This window comes from Watersipora subatra, chromosome 6, assembly GCF_963576615.1.
Source record: "Watersipora subatra chromosome 6, tzWatSuba1.1, whole genome shotgun sequence".
Classification (NCBI taxonomy): domain Eukaryota; kingdom Metazoa; phylum Bryozoa; class Gymnolaemata; order Cheilostomatida; family Watersiporidae; genus Watersipora; species Watersipora subatra.
In genome coordinates this window covers 16,728,857-16,743,025 of record NC_088713.1, presented here as the reverse complement: position 1 = coordinate 16,743,025, position 14,169 = coordinate 16,728,857, and the positions used below count along the sequence as shown (strand labels likewise).

Genomic DNA, 14,169 nt, shown 5'->3' with positions numbered 1-14,169 from the left:
CTGTATAAATACTTTGGTTTTTTCCAATAATCTAATCAGAGCACAAGTTTAATTCGTTTTAATCTGTAGTTCCTCTAGATAATCTGTGTTTGGAACAAAGTACAAGCTTTTTATGTGACCACATTGACTTGTAATTTTTACATTTATATTATATCCAAAGACATTGTCTTTAAAATAAGTACCCATTACATAACTTTATTTGCTAGATTTTCAAAGATATTATTTTATTGAAAGTTTTCTCTCATAATTAAAGATAAAACGGCGTATAGTGTACTTATAAATAGTGTCCTACTTATCTCACTTCAACTGAAGACTTTAATATTGATGGACATTTCGTTTCAAAATGACGTTCATAAACATGTATACTATTTTTATGTATCGATTTTTACTGTTAAAAATTTTTGACAATGAGTCGGGTGTTTTTGATTTCACCAACCCTACACCCTCAGGTCATTAGCTGTATCTATTGCAAAGCCGGCTTTGCTTTACTTTGGTTTGTATTCTCATTTACGAAATAAGTCCCAATTAGTTCAATTTAGTTGGATGTCAAAAAAAAATGACCCTGACGTGACTTGAACACGCAACCTTCTGATCTGGAGTCAGACGCACTACCAATTGCACCACAGAGTCAAGATACAGGTGAATTAGCCAGATGACGGAACGAAATATATTCCACTTTTAGTCATAAAAATAAAAACACAAAAGAATGGACTACATTTGGGTTAAGATAAAGACAGAATTATAATACTTGACTTAAGAGATGCTTTTATTATAGCTGATATTTGTGTCCAAATAGGTAAATGACTACTATTATAGGTCAGAACTTTTACACAAAATGTGAATAGAGCTACACGTTTGTAGAGAGTTGAGTGAAGATTTGTGAACATAAACTTTCAGGTATAATAAATTAAAACATTGATGATTATTCATCGCTTTATTTTCTCACAAGTATGATTGCCATAGATGGACTTCATTTTGTTTATGGTTCATTTTGTTCTAAACAGCACTGTCTGGTGTAAATAAAGTTGATATCTAATTGTCTATCTATCTACACAAAATATAAACCTATCAATAATGTTTGTTAGCATCTCTTAATACTCTCAAATATCCTTGAAGTACCTATGTGTATGTATATGTATATGGATACGTATGTGTATCCCTGAAGTATATATATATACCATTCATGTATGTATGGGTATGTATGTATATCCTTGATGTATGTATATGTATGCATATCGTTGATGTATTTATAGGTATGTATATCTTTGATGTATATGGATGTAAATCCTTAATGTCTTTGTGTAAGTGTATGCATATTGTTGATGAATCTATACACATGTATATGTAGCTTTAGTTTATATTGTGAAATGGATGTATATGTGTGATGTATTTTTGTATAAGTATATAATGTATATCCTTGATGTATTTATGTATATGTACATCGGTATATTATTGATGATGATGAACAGATCTGGGATGTTTTGAATCTTCAAGAGTTCACATTAGTGAAGACTTCAGTAAAGACTATAGCTACAATTCAAACATAATCTGACACTCTTAAACTTCCTAAAATTAAATGTTGGATCTCTGTTTAATTCAAGCAAGTGGCTTTAAGGCTCTGTGCATGACATTTTATCTCGTAACTTTGGTCTGTATAAATACTTTGGTTTTTTCCAATAATCTAATCAGAGCACAAGTTTAATTCGTTTTAATCTGTAGTTCCTCTAGATATTCTGTGTTTTGAACAGAGTACAAGCTTTTTATGTGACCACATTGACTTGTAATTTTTACATTCATATTATATCCAAAGACATTGTATTTAAAATAAGTACCCATTACATAACTTTATTTGCTAGATTTTCAAAGATATTATTTTATTGAAAGTTTTCGCTCATATTTTAAAAATCAAACAACATAGAGTGTACTTATAAATAGAGTCCTATTGATCTTACTTCAACTGAAGACTTTAATATTGATGGACATTTCGTTTCAAAATGACGTTCATAAACATGTATATCATTTTCATATATCGATTTTTACTGTTAAAACTACTTGACAACACGTCGGGTGTCTCTGAATTCACCAATCCTACACTCTCAGGTAATTAGCTGTATTTATTGCAAAGCCGGCTTTGCTTTACTTTGGTTTGTATTCTCATTTACGAAATAAGTCAAAATCTGTTCAATTTAGTTGGATGTCAAAAAATAATGACCCTGATGTGACTTGAACACGCAACCTTCTGATCTGGAGTCAGACGCGCTACCAATTGCACCACAGAATCAAGATACAGGTGAATTAGCCAGATGACGGAACGAAATATATTCCACTTTTAGTCATAAAAATAAAAACACAAAAGAATGGACTACATTTGGGTTAAGATAAAGATAGAAATATAACACTTGACTTAAGAGATGCTTTTATTATAGCTGATATTTGTGTCCAAATAGGTAAATGACTACTATTATAGGTGTGAACTCTTACACAAAATGTGAATAGAGCTACACGTTTGTAGAGAGTGTTGAGTGAAGTTTTGTGAACATAAATTTTCAGGTATAATAAATTAAAATATTAATGATTATTCATCGCTTTATTTTCTCACATGTATGATTGCCATAGATGGACTTCATTTTGTTTATGGTTCAATTTGTTCTAAACAGCACTGTCTGGTGTAAATAAAGTTGATATCTAATTGTCTATCTATCTACACAAAATATAAACCTGTCAATGATGTTCGTTAGCATCTCTTAATACTCTCAAATATCCTTGAAGTACCTATGTGTATGTATGTGTATATGGATATGTATGTGTATCCTTGAAGTATATATATACACCATTGTTGAATGTATGGGTATGTATGTATATCCTTGATGTATGTATATGTATGCATATCGTTGATGCATTTATAGGTATGTATATCTTTGATGTATATGGATGTAAATCCTTAATGTCTTTGTGTAAGTGTATGCATATTGTTGATGAATCTATACACATGTATATGTAGCTTTAGTTTATAGTTGTAAATGTATGTATATGTGTGATGTATTTTTGTATAAGTATATAATGTATATCCTTGATGTATTTATGTATATGTACATCGGTATATTATTGATGATGATGAACAGATCTGGGATGTTTTGAATCTTCAAGAGTTCACATTAGTGAAGACTTCAGTAAAGACTATAGCTACAATTCAAACATAATCTGACACTCTTAAACTTCCTAAAATTAAATGTTGGATCTCTGTTTAATTCAAGCAAGTGGCTTTAAGGCTCTGTGCATGACATTTTATCTCGCAACTTTGATCTGTATAAATACTTTGGTTTTTTCCAATAATCTAATCAGAGCACAAGTTTAATTCGTTTTAATCTGTAGTTCCTCTAGATATTCTGTGTTTTGAACAAAGTACAAGCTTTTTATGTCACCACATTGACTTGTAATTTTTACATTTATATTTTATCCAAAGACATTGTCTTTAAAATAAGTACCCATTACATAACTTTATTTGCTAGATTTTCAAAGATATTATTTTATTGAAAGTTTTCTCTCATATTTTAAAAATCAAACAACATAGAGTGTACTTATAAATAGAGTCCTATTGATCTTACTTCAACTGAAGACTTTAATATTGATGAACATTTCGATTCAAAATGACGTTCATAAGCAAGCGTGTATATCATTTACATATATCGAGTTTTACTGTTAAAACTACTTGACAACACGTCGGGTGTCTCTGAATTCACCAATCCTACACTCTCAGGTAATTAGCTGTACTTATTGCAAAGCCGGCTTTGCTTTACTTTGGTTTGTATTCTCATTTACGAAATAAGTCAAAATTAGTTCAATTTAGTTGGATGTCAAAAAATAATGACCCTGACGTGACTTGAACACGCAACCTTCTGATCTGGAGTCAGACGCGCTACCAATTGCGCCACAGAATCAAGATACAGGTGAATTAGCCAGATGACGGAACGAAATATATTCCACTTTTAGTCATAAAAATAAAAACACAAAAGAATGGACTACATTTGGGTTAAGATAAAGATAGAAATATAACACTTGACTTAAGAGATGCTTTTATTATAGCTGATATTTGTGTCCAAATAGGTACCGTACAGGATGAATTTATTTGCGGAGTTATATTTCGCGAAAATTGTCTTTCCATGCATATTCGCGGATGAATTTATTCGCGGCTGAAAACTGCCACTCTCTTGGAAAAGTTAACTCTATTACGTCTAGCAATAGAGTTAACATTACGCATGCGCGGCTGCGCGCATTGCGCGTTCCGTTTTCTATTTAGCTTACAACTACGGGTGGATCGTACTAAGCTATTAATTCTTTGTTGCGTTCAGAAGTTTTACGAATATTCACAGATTTGGAGGCCTTTGATGAACCAACAATTTGTGGTAAGTAATGAGTTTTTCACATTTACTAAATTAGTTGAATCTTACTTTGGTTCTTCGGTAAAACGCAATATTCATGTTTTCCATCCCTACCAATTCATTATTTGTTTTAGTGTGAGAGAGAGATTTTTCATCATTCACGGAAGAACAATGATTGCAAGGGTGGTGTATGTCATTTTTAGAAGATCACGAATCATTCAGGGAAGTCTGGAAATTCAGATAGAAGTGACTGCAGCTACTTACGAGGAGAATATAGCCGATTTAAAAAAAAGAGCAAAAACGCCTTTACGAGCACAAATCTTTGGCCAGCCGGCAGAACTTCGCAATAGTAAGCTACGAGGAGAGTTCTGATGATAACTTCCTTACCAGCCATGTAGTAGCAAGAAAATCGCCTTTAACATCTACCCAAGACAGTAACAGCGATGTAGAGCTGCTATTACCAAAATAACTAGTCAGAGAGCGCCATTACACGCTAGTATTCACTTATCAAGAGTATCAGTTTAATTTTTTTGCTCTAGACAACCGCAATATAGACTAAACTGTTTATATTTACTCCATTCATCGTTTGTAAAATTTTATTTGTACACTCAAGTTTGTAATAAATTATAATATATCTATACATGAAATAAAATATATAATTTAATCATGTTTGCTGCAGCGATATCAAGGACTTGTTGTCAATGAAGGGGTCTAGGTTGACTGGTTGCTTCTCTGCCAATATTCCTGTCTTGATGAATATCACTACTTGTCTCTAGTTTTCGTAATCGGAGTAGGTTGTTTTATTCTCAATCTGCAGTAAACACAAAAAAGAAAAAAATCTTAACAAGTGTCAAAGAAGTACAAAAACAATAGCTGAAGTATTTAATGAAAGCGATCAGTTTTAAACAAAAGAATTAACTAATGCAGTTAATAATGGAAAAACGTATCTGCACAGCACATCAAATACATACCATAATGTCCAGATCAGAATCATGATCGTCCTCAACTTCGGTATTCGAGATTGATGGAGTTGATTTCAATGTATAACGACTAGGAGAGCTTTTTTGCGATGATGAAGCCATGCCGAACTACTTGTAAAAACCTTGAATAATTTTGTAAAGTTTGCTGCAATGGCAATAAAACTCGGAACCCCGGCAATGATTTTAAAGAAGTTTTGGAACTCGGCTACGTTTAGTACTTCTGCCTAGTGGCTATTTTCGCTATGACGCCATTCTGCCTATCTTGTGACAACCTTGAATAATTTTGTAAATAAATGTGATGCATTGGCAATGGTGTTAGCTCAAAGCCTAGGCAATGATTTTAAAAATGTTTTGGAACTCACCTACGTTTAGTAGTTATATTAAAAACTAGCCTAGCGACTAGTTTTCAATTTGATGCAGTAGTTATTCTCCCTTGTGATAAAAAATAGAACTAATTATTCACGGAAATTAATAATTCGCGGAGTTGACTGCTCGCGAAATCGCGAATTTTTATATCCATCGGACATTTTCATCCTGTACGGTAAATGACTACTATTATAGGTGTGAACTCTTACACAAAATGTGAATAGAGCTACACGTTTGTAGAGAGCATTGAGTGAAGTTTTGTGAACATAAATTTTCAGGTATAATAAATTAAAATATTAATGATTATTCATCGCTTTATTTTCTCACATGTATGATTGCCATAGATGGACTTCATTTTGTTTATGGTTCAATTTGTTCTAAACAGCACTGTCTGGTGTAAATAAAGTTGATATCTAATTGTCTATCTATCTACACAAAATATAAACCTATCAATAATGTTTGTTAGCATCTCTTAATACTCTCAAATACCCTTTAAGTACCTATGTGTATGTATGTGTATATGGATACGTATGTGTATCCCTGAAGTATATATATATACCATTGATGTATGTATGGGTATGTATGTATATCCTTGATGTATGTATATGTATGCATATCGTTGATGCATTTATAGGTATGTATATCTTTGATGTATATGGATGTAAATCCTTAATGTCTTTGTGTAAGTGTATGCATATTGTTGATGAATCTATACACATGTATATGTAGCTTTAGTTTATAGTTGTAAATGTATGTATATGTGTGATGTATTTTTGTATAAGTATATAATGTATATCCTTGATGTATTTATGTATATGTACATCGGTATATTATTGATGATGATGAACAGATCTGGGATGTTTTGAATCTTCAAGAGTTCACATTAGTGAAGACTTCAGTAAAGACTATAGCTACAATTCAAACATAATCTGACACTCTTAAACTTCCTAAAATTAAATGTTGGATCTCTGTTTAATTCAAGCAAGTGGCTTTAAGGCTCTGTGCATGACATTTTATCTCGCAACTTTGATCTGTATAAATACTTTGGTTTTTTCCAATAATCTAATCAGAGCACAAGTTTAATTCGTTTTAATCTGTAGTTCCTCTAGATATTCTGTGTTTTGAACAGAGTACAAGCTTTTTATGTGACCACATTGACTTGTAATTTTTACATTCATATTATATCCAAAGACATTGTATTTAAAATAAGTACCCATTACATAACTTTATTTGCTAGATTTTCAAAGATATTATTTTATTGAAAGTTTTCGCTCATATTTTAAAAATCAAACAACATAGAGTGTACTTATAAATAGAGTCCTATTGATCTTACTTCAACTGAAGACTTTAATATTGATGGACATTTCGTTTCAAAATGACGTTCATAAACATGTATATCATTTTCATATATCGATTTTTACTGTTAAAACTACTTGACAACACGTCGGGTGTCTCTGAATTCACCAATCCTACACTCTCAGGTAATTAGCTGTATTTATTGCAAAGCCGGCTTTGCTTTACTTTGGTTTGTATTCTCATTTACGAAATAAGTCAAAATCTGTTCAATTTAGTTGGATGTCAAAAAATAATGACCCTGATGTGACTTGAACACGCAACCTTCTGATCTGGAGTCAGACGCGCTACCAATTGCACCACAGAATCAAGATACAGGTGAATTAGCCAGATGACGGAACGAAATATATTCCACTTTTAGTCATAAAAATAAAAACACAAAAGAATGGACTACATTTGGGTTAAGATAAAGATAGAAATATAACACTTGACTTAAGAGATGCTTTTATTATAGCTGATATTTGTGTCCAAATAGGTAAATGACTACTATTATAGGTGTGAACTCTTACACAAAATGTGAATAGAGCTACACGTTTGTAGAGAGTGTTGAGTGAAGTTTTGTGAACATAAATTTTCAGGTATAATAAATTAAAATATTAATGATTATTCATCGCTTTATTTTCTCACATGTATGATTGCCATAGATGGACTTCATTTTGTTTATGGTTCAATTTGTTCTAAACAGCACTGTCTGGTGTAAATAAAGTTGATATCTAATTGTCTATCTATCTACACAAAATATAAACCTGTCAATGATGTTCGTTAGCATCTCTTAATACTCTCAAATATCCTTGAAGTACCTATGTGTATGTATGTGTATATGGATATGTATGTGTATCCTTGAAGTATATATATACACCATTGTTGAATGTATGGGTATGTATGTATATCCTTGATGTATGTATATGTATGCATATCGTTGATGCATTTATAGGTATGTATATCTTTGATGTATATGGATGTAAATCCTTAATGTCTTTGTGTAAGTGTATGCATATTGTTGATGAATCTATACACATGTATATGTAGCTTTAGTTTATAGTTGTAAATGTATGTATATGTGTGATGTATTTTTGTATAAGTATATAATGTATATCCTTGATGTATTTATGTATATGTACATCGGTATATTATTGATGATGATGAACAGATCTGGGATGTTTTGAATCTTCAAGAGTTCACATTAGTGAAGACTTCAGTAAAGACTATAGCTACAATTCAAACATAATCTGACACTCTTAAACTTCCTAAAATTAAATGTTGGATCTCTGTTTAATTCAAGCAAGTGGCTTTAAGGCTCTGTGCATGACATTTTATCTCGCAACTTTGGTCTGTATAAATACTCTGGTTTTTTCCAATAATCTAATCAGAGCACAAGTTTAATTCGTTTTAATCTGTAGTTCCTCTAGATATTCTGTGTTTTGAACAGAGTACAAGCTTTTTATGTGACCACATTGACTTGTAATTTTTACATTCATATTATATCCAAAGACATTGTATTTAAAATAAGTACCCATTACATAACTTTATTTGCTAGATTTTCAAAGATATTATTTTATTGAAAGTTTTCGCTCATATTTTAAAAATCAAACAACATAGAGTGTACTTATAAATAGAGTCCTATTGATCTTACTTCAACTGAAGACTTTAATATTGATGGACATTTCGTTTCAAAATGACGTTCATAAACATGTATATCATTTTCATATATCGATTTTTACTGTTAAAACTACTTGACAACACGTCGGGTGTCTCTGAATTCACCAATCCTACACTCTCAGGTAATTAGCTGTATTTATTGCAAAGCCGGCTTTGCTTTACTTTGGTTTGTATTCTCATTTACGAAATAAGTCAAAATCTGTTCAATTTAGTTGGATGTCAAAAAATAATGACCCTGATGTGACTTGAACACGCAACCTTCTGATCTGGAGTCAGACGCGCTACCAATTGCACCACAGAATCAAGATACAGGTGAATTAGCCAGATGACGGAACGAAATATATTCCACTTTTAGTCATAAAAATAAAAACACAAAAGAATGGACTACATTTGGGTTAAGATAAAGATAGAAATATAACACTTGACTTAAGAGATGCTTTTATTATAGCTGATATTTGTGTCCAAATAGGTAAATGACTACTATTATAGGTGTGAACTCTTACACAAAATGTGAATAGAGCTACACGTTTGTAGAGAGTGTTGAGTGAAGTTTTGTGAACATAAATTTTCAGGTATAATAAATTAAAATATTAATGATTATTCATCGCTTTATTTTCTCACATGTATGATTGCCATAGATGGACTTCATTTTGTTTATGGTTCAATTTGTTCTAAACAGCACTGTCTGGTGTAAATAAAGTTGATATCTAATTGTCTATCTATCTACACAAAATATAAACCTATCAATGATGTTCGTTAGCATCTCTTAATACTCTCAAATATCCTTGAAGTACCTATGTGTATGTATGTGTATATGGATATGTATGTGTATCCTTGAAGTATATATATACACCATTGTTGAATGTATGGGTATGTATGTATATCCTTGATGTATGTATATGTATGCATATCGTTGATGCATTTATAGGTATGTATATCTTTGATGTATATGGATGTAAATCCTTAATGTCTTTGTGTAAGTGTATGCATATTGTTGATGAATCTATACACATGTATATGTAGCTTTAGTTTATATTGTGAAATGGATGTATATGTGTGATGTATTTTTGTATAAGTATATAATGTATATCCTTGATGTATTTATGTATATGTACATCGGTATATTATTGATGATGATGAACAGATCTGGGATGTTTTGAATCTTCAAGAGTTCACATTAGTGAAGACTTCAGTAAAGACTATAGCTACAATTCAAACATAATCTGACACTCTTAAACTTCCTAAAATTAAATGTTGGATATCTGTTTAATTCAAGCAAGTGGCTTTAAGGCTTTGTGCTTGACATTTTATCTCGTAACTTTGGTCTGTATAAATACTCTGGTTTTTTCCAATAATGTAATCAGAGCACAAGTTTAATTCGTTTTAATCTGTAGTTCCTCTAGATATTCTGTGTTTTGAACAAAGTACAAGCTTTATATGTGACCACATTGACTTGTAATTTGTACAATTATATTATATCCAAAGACATTGTCTTTAAAATAAGTACCCATTACATAACTTTATTTGCTAGATTTTCAAAGATATTATTTTATTGAAACTTTTCTCTCATAATTAAAGATAAAACGGCGTATAGTGTACTTATAAATAGTGTCCTACTTATCTCACTTCAACTGAAGACTTTAATATTGATGGACATTTCGTTTCAAAATGACGTTCATAAACATGTATACTATTTTTATGTATCGATTTTTACTGCTAAAAATTTTTGACAATGAGTCGGGTGTTTTTGATTTCACCAACCCTACACCCTCAGGTCATTAGCTGTATCTATTGCAAAGCCGGCTTTGCTTTACTTTGGTTTGTATTCTCATTTACGAAATAAGTCCCAATTAGTTCAATTTAGTTGGATGTCAAAAAAAAATGACCCTGACGTGACTTGAACACGCAACCTTCTGATCTGGAGTCAGACGCGCTACCAATTGCGCCACAGAGTCAAGATACAGGTGAATTAGCCAGATGACGGAACGAAATATATTCCACTTTTAGTCATAAAAATAAAAACACAAAAGAATGGACTACATTTGGGTTAAGATAAAAATAGAAATATAGCACATGACTTAAGAGATGCTTTTATTATAGCTGATATTTGTGTCCAAATAAGTAAATGACTACTATTATAGGTCTGAACTCTTATACAAAATGTGAATAGAGCTACACGTTTGTAGAGAGTGTTGAGTGAAGTTTTGTGAACATAAACTTTCAGGTATAATAATTTAAAATATTAATGATTATTCATCGCTTTGATTTCTCACATGTATGATTGCCATAGATGGACTTCATTTTGTTTATGGTTCAATTTGTTCTAAACAGCACTGTCTGGTGTAAATAAAGTTGATATCTAATTGTCTATCTATCTACACAAAATATAAACCTATCAATGATGTTCGTTAGCATCTCTTAATACTCTAAAATATCCTTGAAGTACCTATGTGTATGTATGTGTATATGGATATGTATGTGTATCCTTGAAGTATATATATACACCATTGATGAATGTATGGGTATGTATGTATATCCTTGATGTATGTATATGTATGCATATCGTTGATGTATTTATAGGTATGTATATCTTTGATGTATATGGATGTAAATCCTTAATGTCTTTGTGTAAGTGTATGCATATTGTTGATGAATCTATACACATGTATATGTAGCTTTAGTTTATAGTTGTAAATGTATGTATATGTGTGATGTATTTTTGTATAAGTATATAATGTATATCCTTGATGTATTTATGTATATGTACATCGGTATATTATTGATGATGATGAACAGATCTGGGATGTTTTGAATCTTCAAGAGTTCACATTAGTGAAGACTTCAGTAAAGACTATAGCTACAATTCAAACATAATCTGACACTCTTAAACTTCCTAAAATTAAATGTTGGATCTCTGTTTAATTCAAGCAAGTGGCTTTAAAGCTCTGTGCATGACATTTTATCTCGTAACTTTGGTCTGTATAAATACTTTGGTTTTTTCCAATAATCTAATCAGAGCACAAGTTTAATTCGTTTTAATCTGTAGTTCCTCTAGATAATCTGTGTTTGGAACAAAGTACAAGCTTTTTATGTGACCACATTGACTTGTAATTTTTACATTTATATTATATCCAAAGACATTGTCTTTAAAATAAGTACCCATTACATAACTTTATTTGCTAGATTTTCAAAGATATTATTTTATTGAAAGTTTTCTCTCATATTTTAAAAATCAAACAACATAGAGTGTACTTATAAATAGAGTCCTATTGATCTTACTTCAACTGAAGACTTTAATATTGATGAACATTTCGTTTCAAAATGACGTTCATAAGCATGTATATCATTTTCATATATCGATTTTTACTGTTAAAACTACTTGACAACACGTCGGGTGTCTCTGAATTCACCAATCCTACACTCTTAGGTAATTAGCTGTATTTATTGCAAAGCCGGCTTTGCTTTACTTTGGTTTGTATTCTCATTTACGAAATAAGTCAAAATTAGTTCAATTTAGTTGGATGTCAAAGAATAATGACCCTGACGTGACTTGAACACGCAACCTTCTGATCTGGAGTCAGACGCGCTACCAATTGCGCCACAGAATCAAGATACAGGTGAATTAGCCAGATGACGGAACGAAATATATTCCACTTTTAGTCATGAAAATAAAAACACAAAAGAATGGACTACATTTGGGTTAAGATAAAGACAGAATTATAATACTTGACTTAAGAGATGCTTTTATTATAGCTGATATTTGTGTCCAAATAGGTAAATGACTACTATTATAGGTCTGAACTCTTATACAAAATGTGAATAGAGCTACACGTTTGTAGAGAGCATTGAGTGAAGTTTTGTGAACATAAACTTTCAGGTATAATAATTTAAAATATTAATGATTATTCATCGCTTTGATTTCTCACATGTATGATTGCCATAGATGGACTTCATTTTGTTTATGGTTCAATTTGTTCTAAACAGCACTGTCTGGTGTAAATAAAGTTGATATCTAATTGTCTATCTATCTACACAAAATATAAACCTATCAATGATGTTCGTTAGCATCTCTTAATACTCTAAAATATCCTTGAAGTACCTATGTGTATGTATGTGTATATGGATATGTATGTGTATCCTTGAAGTATATATATACACCATTGATGAATGTATGGGTATGTATGTATATCCTTGATGTATGTATATGTATGCATATCGTTGATGTATTTATAGGTATGTATATCTTTGATGTATATGGATGTAAATCCTTAATGTCTTTGTGTAAGTGTATGCATATTGTTGATGAATCTATACACATGTATATGTAGCTTTAGTTTATAGTTGTAAATGTATGTATATGTGTGATGTATTTTTGTATAAGTATATAATGTATATCCTTGATGTATTTATGTATATGTACATCGGTATATTATTGATGATGATGAACAGATCTGGGATGTTTTGAATCTTCAAGAGTTCACATTAGTGAAGACTTCAGTAAAGACTATAGCTACAATTCAAACATAATCTGACACTCTTAAACTTCCTAAAATTAAATGTTGGATCTCTGTTTAATTCAAGCAAGTGGCTTTAAAGCTCTGTGCATGACATTTTATCTCGTAACTTTGGTCTGTATAAATACTTTGGTTTTTCCAATAATCTAATCAGAGCACAAGTTTAATTCGTTTTAATCTGTAGTTCCTCTAGATATTCTGTGTTTTGAACAGAGTACAAGCTTTTTATGTGACCACATTGACTTGTAATTTTTACATTCATATTATATCCAAAGACATTGTATTTAAAATAAGTACCCATTACATAACTTTATTTGCTAGATTTTCAAAGATATTATTTTATTGAAAGTTTTCGCTCATATTTTAAAAATCAAACAACATAGAGTGTACTTATAAATAGAGTCCTATTGATCTTACTTCAACTGAAGACTTTAATATTGATGGACATTTCGTTTCAAAATGACGTTCATAAACATGTATATCATTTTCATATATCGATTTTTACTGTTAAAACTACTTGACAACACGTCGGGTGTCTCTGAATTCACCAATCCTACACTCTCAGGTAATTAGCTGTATTTATTGCAAAGCCGGCTTTGCTTTACTTTGGTTTGTATTCTCATTTACGAAATAAGTCAAAATCTGTTCAATTTAGTTGGATGTCAAAAAATAATGACCCTGATGTGACTTGAACACGCAACCTTCTGATCTGGAGTCAGACGCGCTACCAATTGCACCACAGAATCAAGATACAGGTGAATTAGCCAGATGACGGAACGAAATATATTCCACTTTTAGTCATAAAAATAAAAACACAAAAGAATGGACTACATTTGGGTTAAGATAAAGATAGAAATATAACACTTGACTTAAGAGATGCTTTTATTATAGCTGATATTTGTGTCCAAATAGGTAAAT

At 31.1% G+C, this 14,169-nt stretch overlaps 8 non-coding genes across 8 annotated transcripts; all 8 read right to left on the bottom strand.

Moving 5' to 3' along the window:
* Window positions 1-557: 557 nt before the first annotated feature.
* On the bottom strand, window positions 558-630 carry Trnaw-cca (transfer RNA tryptophan (anticodon CCA)). The gene has a single exon. It is a non-coding gene; the product is annotated as a tRNA-Trp (tRNA).
* Window positions 631-2,208: 1,578 nt separating this feature from the next.
* On the bottom strand, window positions 2,209-2,281 carry Trnaw-cca (transfer RNA tryptophan (anticodon CCA)). Its single transcript has one exon. It is a non-coding gene; the product is annotated as a tRNA-Trp (tRNA).
* A 1,584-nt stretch (window positions 2,282-3,865) lies between these two features.
* On the bottom strand, window positions 3,866-3,938 carry Trnaw-cca (transfer RNA tryptophan (anticodon CCA)). Its single transcript has one exon. It is a non-coding gene; the product is annotated as a tRNA-Trp (tRNA).
* Window positions 3,939-7,314: 3,376 nt separating this feature from the next.
* On the bottom strand, window positions 7,315-7,387 carry Trnaw-cca (transfer RNA tryptophan (anticodon CCA)). Its single transcript has one exon. It is a non-coding gene; the product is annotated as a tRNA-Trp (tRNA).
* Window positions 7,388-8,967: 1,580 nt separating this feature from the next.
* Window positions 8,968-9,040, bottom strand: Trnaw-cca (transfer RNA tryptophan (anticodon CCA)). The gene has a single exon. It is a non-coding gene; the product is annotated as a tRNA-Trp (tRNA).
* Window positions 9,041-10,619: 1,579 nt separating this feature from the next.
* On the bottom strand, window positions 10,620-10,692 carry Trnaw-cca (transfer RNA tryptophan (anticodon CCA)). Its single transcript has one exon. It is a non-coding gene; the product is annotated as a tRNA-Trp (tRNA).
* A 1,580-nt stretch (window positions 10,693-12,272) lies between these two features.
* Trnaw-cca (transfer RNA tryptophan (anticodon CCA)) lies at window positions 12,273-12,345 on the bottom strand. Its single transcript has one exon. It is a non-coding gene; the product is annotated as a tRNA-Trp (tRNA).
* Window positions 12,346-13,924: 1,579 nt separating this feature from the next.
* Trnaw-cca (transfer RNA tryptophan (anticodon CCA)) lies at window positions 13,925-13,997 on the bottom strand. The gene has a single exon. It is a non-coding gene; the product is annotated as a tRNA-Trp (tRNA).
* Window positions 13,998-14,169: the final 172 nt, after the last annotated feature.